Source organism: Ambystoma mexicanum, chromosome 2p (assembly GCF_040938575.1).
Source record: "Ambystoma mexicanum isolate Mex_15411 chromosome 2p, UKY_AmexF1_1, whole genome shotgun sequence".
Classification (NCBI taxonomy): domain Eukaryota; kingdom Metazoa; phylum Chordata; class Amphibia; order Caudata; family Ambystomatidae; genus Ambystoma; species Ambystoma mexicanum.
The window spans coordinates 1,185,584,925-1,185,595,983 of NC_090923.1; positions in this window are offsets into that span (position 1 = coordinate 1,185,584,925).

The following is an 11,059-nucleotide window of genomic DNA, read 5'->3' on the forward strand; positions in this document are numbered from 1 at the left end:
CCAACTCAAGGGTCCTTGGCTTCTCTGTCGAGATGAACTTGGCAATTCGGACCTGCAGCAGGGCTTCACCGGGCAAACCAACGGTCCAGGAGTTGCAGCAGCTGTCCTCTTCCAGCTCGTCTTCGGTTCTTTCGTTCCAGTGGTCGACTCTGCTTTCCAGTCCAAGATACCCGCCTTTTAAACAGTTTTCTCCCTTTCATTCCAGCCTAGCTGTCACTCACCAAGCAGGGTGGCTATCCTTGCCGGACAGTCAGCCAGCCAATCACGCCAGAGTGCATTTGGGTCTCCTAGGAGACAAAGCACCGGGAGTTTCGGGCTCCTCCCTCACCTCCTGCCCACCCCAGACACTCAGACGCCAGAGGCAGTCTTCAGTCCTGAAGCCCGCCAAAGGCATAGAAACAAAGGGACGAAACCTGGTTTGGCGTGCACATACAAACACTAGAAGGACCTTTCCAAAAATAAATGGTGAAAGGACGGGACCTGTTTAAACAAAGGGGCTTAAGGCGCCATCTTGAAAAACATGGCGCATGCGATTTTTAGCTACCGGCGTTCGCAGTCGGAAAAAATCATGGCAGTTCGTTGTAAAACCACTGCCACCAGCCATTTCGATAGGAAAGGGTAGCATTTGACTGCTACATGAGCTTCTAGACACAGGGGATACTAGGTAACCCCTCCAGCACTCTATTGTAAGATAGTGTGTGCTGGGTGTAGGAATTTAAAAAGACTAGTAAAGTCAATTTAACTTTACATTCTCGGGAAACAGTAGTTCATCCCAGAGAAGGTATTTAAACCTTTTGGAAGTCTAAAAGACACCCCCGTGTCACTGCACTGAGAGTGCTGTGTAACACACATGAAAAGATGATGCCTATGGAGTTATCTAAAGCTCCATAATCAAAGAACACAAGAGTAAAACAGATATCAAAATACATGAAACAGTGGGGGTAAAAGGCTCACACTCTTTCCAGGTAAAAAAATCAAGTCCTCAAAATCCAGCAAAGTTGCTGGTGGTCTCCAAGGTGAAGGGAATTAGCACATTTATGAGAATTCTCCCTAACAACGGTATTACCCAAATTGACCTTTTACAATTGACCTTTTGTCCTAATTGACCTAATTATAATGGTCCTAATTGACCTTCCACACAATTGCCCTTTATATTATTTTAATTATTTTATATATATATTGGGTTGGTTTTGGATTATAAATAATATAAGGGGATTGGGTGAGGGGTTGCAGGGTTTTTTGGATTGGGTGATGGTTTGCGGGGGGTTTCCCCCCCGCATATATGCCCTAATTGACCTTTTAAATTAGGTAAATTCTCCTGAGGTCAATTCTCCCGAGGCCAATTGTGAAAAGGTCAATTAGTATACATCCCATACAACATGAGATTGTTTGTGCTCAGAGCTGTATACTTGGCATCTGCAATCTGAAAATGTGTCTGGAAACCTGCAATGGTGACAGTAGGTCAGTGATTTTGTTTGCAGCATCTGTAACCTTGCATCTAAGGGGCCATTAATGCTGAAGCAACAGTCAAGTGCCATATAAGATCAAATCGTCAGCGGGTACTGTGTGGTAGAGATACAGTTATAGTCTTATAACATGTTGCATGCTCGATTCAGAGCACCTGATGCAATGAAACAGTGGACCGGGTTCTGTTTGTGATGCTACCAAAGAGCCAAGAGTGGCCCCCAAACTATTTTACTAGGAACAGCCAGCAGGAGGTGGCATCGGGAACTTGCTTGTGTTTTTGGCGGGAGATACTGACTTCATCTACAAGTTACAAAATGAACACCCTTCATGCATCCCAATATTTATACATTTCTAAGAAGGTGACCCTTTCACAGTGCTACGATGGAAATAGAGACGAATCGCTTAATCCACAAATCTACTCATATTAAGTGCCTCCGCCCCAAACATTTTTCCAGACCAAGTTCCTTGAATCTAAGGGAGATATGCAGGAAGGATCAGAATTAAAAATAAGCCTGTGAACTGGAGGCTTCCAGCCCTTTAAGATGAGTGGCGATACCCTTGAGATAGATGGGGATGCAGATTTTGTTCATACATCAATAATCAAGACAACACAAATAGTTTGGCAAAAGTCCATCTGTTTTAATGTCAAGTATCTAAAACAGGGAGTACAACGAACATCAGCAATCCCTCGATACTCTGACTCTAACTACTTCATTAAAAAGTTGGGTTCTTGTACCCATAATTGGTCATCAACGACGCTTTGACCTGCGTCATTACCAACGTCATCCTACGTGGCAAACTACTAAAACCTATTGGGAAGTGGGATTGGTTCTAAGTGAATAACTAAGCATAGGTTCTATATCTGTATGGCGTAACAGAGAGAGGTAATTGGATAGTTAACATCAGGTGGGGTAACTAAGCCCTCCCTTCAAAATGGCGACTATGAACGTCACTAAATGTATGACGTCCCATTAGCTACACAAACTATAGGACCCCCAACTACGTGGTCCCCTACAATTGGTTGGCTCTAACCCCCGTCAGTAATTTTCCTACCTATGTTAGCAGCACGCAGACTGAACAACCAGGTGCGGGTGAGCTCGTCTTTGCACCAGCTTCCCACCGATTAAAACATCATCCATCATCACCTCAATGGTCCAGTGTCAATTAGTGCTTTGAAGTTGGCCTTGAGTTTGTACTGTGTTCTGAGAATTATTAAGGAGTATAGGCACAAGCCGGCTTCCGTGCGTAGATTTGATCCTCTTGCTCGTCCAACTTCCACCATCACATGACTGGACACCTTGAAATTGAGTCTTTTTGTGTATTTGATTTTATTTGCAATAGTCCTCTGACGTATTTTGCTTTTGCTTGACCTCTCTGAACAGGAGATTCTGTTCTTTCATGTTAATTGTATCCAATGTCAGCCAATTCCAGTTTGATAAGACCTTGGCTTTCTTGGCTCAGTGAACTCCTTAGCTGAACTTTTATTCTGCTTAATTCAATTGCTTTTCTTTACTGCGACACTGAAATGAGGCCTTCTTCGTTGTTCAGTACTGCTTTATACGTAGTGGAAACATTCATCCTTTACTTGTCCATTTGTATCTATAGAGGTATATATGTATATGTTAGCAATTGCAGCAGTCTAATCTATTAAAAGCATGTGGCTAGCTTCATGATTGCTTTGCTGCTTGTGTTTCATTGCATCTGTACACGTTTAAACAAACTAACAATCTTCATCAGGTCTGTGGCATAAGCCTCTTCATCTTGCTCCCAAGATGTCACTTATTCTTGGTATTTCTTTGTTCTTTATAAATCGTATGCCTCTCTGGTCCGGTTATCTTTCTATATGGGTGTCGATTCAACTCTGTATGACGTCACCATTCACCCTGATCATTCAGTTTCTTGGCTTCTTCAGGAATCTCGTTCAAATGGCCATCATATTGTCTTGGATGCAAGTATGGTTTCCTCAATGGGTATGTACTCCGGAGACCTCTAGCTGGCCCATAGAGCCGAGGTTTGCACCAAAGTACTTTAAGACGAGATAGCTGCACCCTTGAGATGGATGGGGGTGCAGATTTATTACTCCAACACCAATCAATAAGGACAACCCAATGGTTTGGCAAAGGGAGTCCTTTTCATGACAAGTACAAAAAACAGCGAGTCATGGAAATCAGCAGTGATGCGATCGTCCTTCTCGCTTCAACTCCAACGAACTTCATAAAAATCACAGCATTTATAATGAAATCGGCATGTAACACTCAAACGTTAATATGCAATTCTATTGGTTAGGAAAAGGTAACTTTAATATAGGTACTATATCTGTACATGATAACGGAGTGAGGGGATTGGGTAAACACTGTCAGGTGAGCGTCTAAGCCCTTCTTTCATAAATGACTACTGTAGACGTCACTAAAAGTATGACGTCTCATTGGTTCCACTGACTATAGGACCCTAGATTATTTGGTCCATTGTGATTGGGTTGGCACCAACCCAATGCATATTCCTTCCATTTCGCTTAGCAGCACGCAGAAGGGTCGACCATGTGCAGGGTGCCCTCTAGTTACCTGGGCTTTCTCCAATTAAGGTTACAATCAATCATCACTTCAGCAACTATGAGTCAATTATTTCACTGTGGTTGGCTTTGAAACTGCATCTTCTGTCTGGAAAAGTTCTGATATCTCTGCCTGGGCGGATGCCAAGCGTAAGTGTGAACCCATGCTTCTTCTTGCTCGGCTGGTCACGTGCTTCCCACACTGTGAATTTGTCTTGTTTCTTTCAATTTGTGTATTTGATTCTTATTTAGCTCAGCCACCTGCCTACGCTTCCTTATCTTGACCTTTCAGAGACAGGATACTGTTCTTAAGTTTCAATTATATGTGGCTACTGTTCATTCCTTCTATTGGTATGACCTTGGCTCTCTTGGCACGAGTTGCATCTGCCTTGTTCGATTCAGCCGTCTCTTCTCGTTTTTCTAGAATATGAATCTCTTATCATTTGGCCTTTAGTAACCTGGGTTGATTCCGCTTCGTTTACAAAGTGAAATTGGTTATACTAACATACTTCGTTTGAGTTAGATTTATGTATAATGGCACTTGCCGCACTATTCTTCTACTTGGCATTGCAAGCCGTACCGTTTTCTTAGCTTTCTTGCGGTTCCAAGCATATGTACAAGTGTAAACTGATCGACCGTATTCATTTTGCTTAGAGCTTAACTCTTTTGTATTTTTGATAGCATTCTTTCACTTTAGGATCACAATCTCTTTTCTCATGGCGTTTTGTCTCTTTATGTCATTCTCGGGTCATCATTTCTTCTATCTGTGAGTCCGTCCGGGTCCTCGTGACGTCACCATTCGTCTTCCATTAAGACCTTTTGGGTTTCTTCTGGGACTGTACTTAGGCAATCTTCATTTCGTCTCATTTGCTGGTAGGGTTTTCTTAATGGATACCTTACTGCCCATGGTTTTCTGGGTATCTGCACTTCAATAGGTGTTGTTCTACTGATAGGTACTCGGCAGAGCCCCACTGCGGCTCTCTGCTGGTTTATTTGCTCATCATACGTCACATATTTTGGTGTGAACGTTCCAGGTACTGCAAAATGGGGACTGGAGTGCAGGCTTTATTTGGGACCTCCTCTACACTCCTCCATCTGGGCGAATCATCGACCACTTTCACCTTTGTTTTTGGATTCATTTCACTCGATTATTCTATATTTATTTTCACTCACTCGCCTCGGTTCATTCATTCTTCATCTTCTGGGTCTATACATGATGGTTTGAAGAAGTGTCTCTTTGGAGTCCATATTTTTATTACTCCTTTAAGGCTTCCTACTTTTCTAACATGTTCGACTTTATTCCATGTCATTAATTGATATTGTCCATTTGGGCTGCAGTAAACCCATCTTCACACATAATGTCTGTGCTTCCTGGGATAGAGAAACTTTGTTCCTTCTGGTGCGTGAATACTGGCCTTCACAAAGTCTCTTATTTCTTCATCAGTCAGGTCTTTGGGCTTCCATCCTGGCTTGACATCAATCATGATCTTCATCTCTATGGCTTTTTTGCAGTCTACTGGCACTAAGAGATTATCTTGATAACGCAAAATCCTAGCAATATCATCATGACAGGGCTCCCAAGAACTTGAATGCATCTGCCATCCATTGTGGAACCCATGGGAACAGTGATCCAAACCAGCTGTCATCATCATTTTCGTCAGTTTCATCAATCATCTGGTTCTGCAGATTTGTCAGCATACCTATGGCATCTGTTAAGGTTCCATTCTCCTCATCGTGAGATGGTATAAATGTGCAACATGATTCTCCAATTTTTGCACAAACTCCTCCATCCATGGCTGTGATCATGTCAAGGACATGTCTGTTCTGGAGAGTCATCAGTCGGATGGCTCTTAACTCTTCCTTAATTGCATTGAATCATTTTATGGTCGTGTTGCACATCTGCAGTAACTCCCATCTGGTTATCTGCAACCATTTAGTATTTACTCCAACTTGGATTATTGGCATAAAAAAACGTTCTGAACACTGATGAGGTGAGGCTGAACAGCCTGTGTTCATATGGGATTGTATGAAATGCTTCTTCTGATTTAGCAGATAAATCATTTTCTCTCTTTATTCGCTTCAGCAGTTCCACAGATCTCTTCTTCCTCAGGTGCTGAGGGAAACTGCGTTCTGGAAACTGTCAATATTCAGGTCACTTTTTGGAATCACTAATGCTGGAACGTGGACGTTCACTATTGTGCATATGCCTCCCCAGTCTCTTGGCAGTCTGATGTATGCTTTGGATACGCATGGCCAATAATGATCCATAATTACTGCAGTTCCATGCATCATTCCTGGAGCATCAAAGATTCGTCCACAGTTCTGATTCTCTCCCATCTTTCTTGTGCCATTATTCCTGAAGCACAATTTTGGGCTTTCTAGTGGCACTATCTCTAAGGGCCCCCCTCTGTCTTCGACCCATGTCAGTAGTTTTGCAAGTTTTGGCCATAATGGCTTGCATACTCTTTGTGAATTTTCAATTGCCTCCTTGCAGGCTCCAGCGACCATCCATGCTCTGCAGATCACTACTCCTTTCTCCCATTCGTCTGGTGAAAGCACTGTTCCCCAAATTTGCATTTGGCCTCTGTTCTTCCAATTCCAAGCCTCTTCTGGAGTTTTTCCTTGGACATTTAGCTTCTGATTTGCTTCTCTTCTTATTTCTGCTCCTTTAACTCCAGGCTTCTTGTACTTGATCATATGATTTTTACTTTAGCTCTATTTCTTGTCTTTATGTCTTGGACATAATCATCTTCATCGGGATAGGCTGTTTCTGTTGCCCATATTAGGGAAGCGTAACTTCCCATAAACTGGCCTCTCGTTTTGCACATGATGGCTACGTGTGAAAGACAGTGTGCTGTCTGGACATCAACTTCTACAGCTACGAAGATCTTGGACTTCCCCATGCTGTATGGTAGGAGTGCACAAACAAAGCATTCCCCTTCTGAATTTCATCTTCCAACTTCCTTCATGTGCTATTACCAAATATTGTTTCCCATATGTGCTGTGCTGTCCAGGTAGTCGTTTAGTTCATTGTCATCTCCATGCATGCTTCTCTTGATTCTTAAGGTTTTCCTGTAATTTGCTATGACTACATCCCTGAATGCATCTGTATGGCTCTTTCTTGCTGGAGGATTCTCAGGTATTTCGGTCCATGGTGCAGGCTTCCTCATCTGCGCCATTTGAGTGGACAAGAGTCTGGCAGCTCTTTCCCTCTCCTCATACATCTTTCTCCTGCTGGTTACAAATGCCCATACCAACCACCCAGACACTGGTCCGGTGTATGGTTGTATTGCAGAACTGGTACTTGTCCCTTGCGTTAGAACATATATGCTTGGCAATACAGTCGCTGCGGTTTTGTTCTGCAGATCTTCTTGTATTTTCCTTGCTTTGGCTACGAACGTCCATAATGAGTCTACTATCAGTGTGTTCGTGCTGAGAGCTCCTCCGAATTGGTTCTTTTTTTCTTAAGAGTTTCAGACGTGGCTGCTTCTGTTGGCCTTCTTCCCAACTCTCCTTGTCTTTCCACACCCTCTGCTGTGCAGTTTCTTATGGTAAGCAATCTCTTCTTCCCTACTGATTTGGTTTGTGGTTCTGCAGTCATTGACACTAGGCCTGTTCTGTGTACATTCAGTGTTTGCATGCGTGTAGTTGTCAGTGACCTTTCTTCATTCATTCCGTGCTGAGCCTGTCTCCGGCTTTTCTATTTGTTTGTTACTAAAAGTGTGTGTGTGTCATTGCTAATCACATCCATTTCAAGTTCATTCATTCCTCCATCAGATATTCTAGGGACTGGAATGACTATGTAAGGTCTGGGTGCTTCTGTGGGTTTCATGCATGTGTCATTAGGTGGGTGCACTGGAATTGGAACGTTTTGTGCACCAATAAAAAAAAATGCAGTTCTGATCCTTAATGACAGTAAAACAATGATGAATATGATACACAAATACATTATGCCCCAGTATGTCAGGCAGCAGCATTTACTTCCAGAGAAGCGTAGTCGCCTCTCTTCCTGCGGGAGCACCAGATTGCTGCTCTGGACCCCTATCTTGATCATTCACCAAATGTCTACCTTTATTGTACTCTTTTAACCAATATTGTCTTTTGGGTTTGTGTTTACGAGTGCTAGGTGCTCCACAAGTGTCCCCCCTCTTGCGGGTGATGAACTGTCTCTTATTTCAGGACACAGTTCCTTTGCTAACTATGTGAAAAAATCAAAATCAAACAACAGCTCAGTAAGTCTTTTTACTGTGCATGTTCAAAGTAGGTAAGCTCCCAGTCCACTCCTCGGATTTGCTTCAGTCCTGAGGACATGTTGTATGCTGATCAATATGAAGAGTAAGGAAAAAACAACAACAAATACAATAAGTGAAGTCCTTGACACTGCTTCCTCGATCTGTCCCTCGGCAGAAGGCTTTTATAACCTCCTCAGATAGTTCTGCTGATGGTTAGAAAGTTCCACTTGGAGCACAATTCCATGCAAGAGCATGCCCATCTGTGCAACGTTAGCTGGATCTCTGATTAATGTGAGGAAGTTAACATCGATCAGTCTCCCCACCAGCCCTGGAAAGTCAGTGACTGGGCGAAAGAGGAAGTTTTGGGCCAACCTGCTGTCTTCTGGTGACAGGGACATCTGTCCTGTCTTGATGAGGTTCAGGATTATATGTTCTCTCCTTAATGTGGACAATGTCTGCACTGTCCGGTCGCGTGGAGTGCAACTAAGATCACAATTTTATTTAAAAGTTGGCTTACATGTTCTGTATTTGCTGGGTCTCGAAGAAACGTGAGTGTGTCTGTTGTTCTTCCGACAAGAGTTGGACAATCTTCGATTAAGCGAAAAAACAATGTGTTGATAAGCTCATTTATTTCTGTCTGTGTTTGGGACATGTGGTTCTTTCTCACTCTACTCAGGAAGTAGGAGAAATTGTTCGGCAATGACAGGAAGCAGTCTTCTTATTGCCTTATCGTTTTCAGGATCTTGAAGAAAGTCAGTGACATTGGTGAGCCTCCCTACCAATGACGGGTATGATCTTAGTACTAGATCAAAATAGGTGACCACATCCTTGGCGATGTCGCTACTGCGGGACACCATAAGTGATTCTGAATAGGGTCTTGGTGTGGAATGAGTCGGGATACTGTATTTGCTTCCAATGTAAGTGTCCTCGGTCAAAGTTTGGCATATTCTTATCTCATCAAGGCTTAAGTGTGCCTCAGTCCAAAGTTCAAAGTCAACAGACTGTGCTGTGGCTTATATGTGCAATTTGTCTTCTTCACCCTGCAACTAGGATGCACAGAGTGTCCTTCTTTATTTCCTTATCCACTTTTTTGCTTATAGGAAGTGTCCAACTTAAGCCACAATTTGCAAAAAGTTGTTGTCTTTGTTTGGCTGGTCATGCATCCTTCTTCCTCGTCATGGATCTCGTCTGGACGTGCTGTGGTTCGTCCCCAACGCTTGTCGATTCCTCTCATTGGGGTGCAGGCAGGGGGCCTTCTCCAATTTAGGGTTTGATATCGCCGAGATAAATCCAAGCTCTCCTGCCTTGTAGTTTGACTACAGATGGAGTGCAGTCCTCCACTATGAAGGGACCGTTAAATCTTGGCTCATCCCACTTTTTCCTTGTATGATTTCTTCCCTGGAGACAGTCTCCAGGGAAGATGGATGGAACATGTAAACCTGAACATGGTCTGATGTAGTATCTCCTTCTGTGTTCTGTGCTGCCCTGCACCCTTTTCGGCGTCGCTGCAGCTGGTCTGAAATTACAGTAAGGCAAGATGTCATGCAGTTCAGATAGTTTTGCATTTCATACCCTAAAATATCTCCTGTTGACTGGGCATCACATCTAGCTCTACCTCAGGGTGTCAAGAGAGTTCTCATTCTTCTTCCTGTGGCAATCTCGTGTGGCGTAAGATGATGGTCAGAACCGGGTTCGTTCCGAAGTGCATACAGTGCCAAAGGAAGGCAGTGCAACCATCCCTTTCTTAGAGTCAGCTTCAACAAGGCTATCCTTTCCTTTAACAAGCCGTTGAGCTTCTCACAGATCCCTTTACCTTACGGATGAAACGCCGACGAGAACTTGTGCTTTATACCAAGCAGCAAGCTAATCTGTTCAAATGTCTTGTTTACAAAATGAGCTCCGTTATCTGATCTCATGACTTCACCCCCCCCCCCACCTGGGGAACACCTCTTTCACTAAAAGTTTGGCCACACAGGTAGAGTCTGGGTGTGTACATGGACATGCCTCAATCCATCTAGAAAATGGACACATCACAACAATTAAGTATCTGTACCCATTACATACTTGAATCATGTCGACATAGTCGACATGCAAGTGCTGAAAAGGCCCATTTGGCCTTGGGATGACTCCTCTGATTACTTTTATTGTGTGCCCAGCAGTGAATTGCTGGCAGATTATACAGTTCACTATAAAGAATGCAACGTGCTCGGTTAAATTCGGTATGAACCAGTCTTCTGCGAGTGTTGCTGCTAGATTCTCTTTTGTCATATGTGCCGGATAATGTAACTGCTCCAGCGCTATTTTTAATAGGGCTACAGGCATTACTGGTTTACCAGTGCTGTCTTGTCGCCACAAGCTGTCAGAGGGGTTTAAAGAACACCCTCGATATTTCCAAATATTCTTTTCTTCCTGTGATGCCTCCCCTTGGAGTTCCATTAGCTGTGTTTGCCCCAAATTACTGTAACTTTCAGGTGCAGTTCCTGTAACCATCATTCGCTCGTTGGCATGGATAACTTCCATTTCCATGATCGTTTCACTTTTGGATGCCATACGCTTGGCTTCCGTGTCTGCTGCTTGATTTCCATGTGAAAATCTGTCCCCTTCGTGTTGGTGGCGCATTTCACGACCGCTATGCCCACTGGGAGCTGTAGTGCCTTAATTAGCCTGTCCAATAAGGCTGTGTGTTGCACTGGCGTGCCGTCTGCTCGGAAGTAGCCCCTCCTTTTCCAGCCCGCTAAGCCTGTGTGCACTGTCGATGTCACATAGGCAGAGTCACTGTACACTGTTACTTCCTGGTCTGCGTGATTCTCAA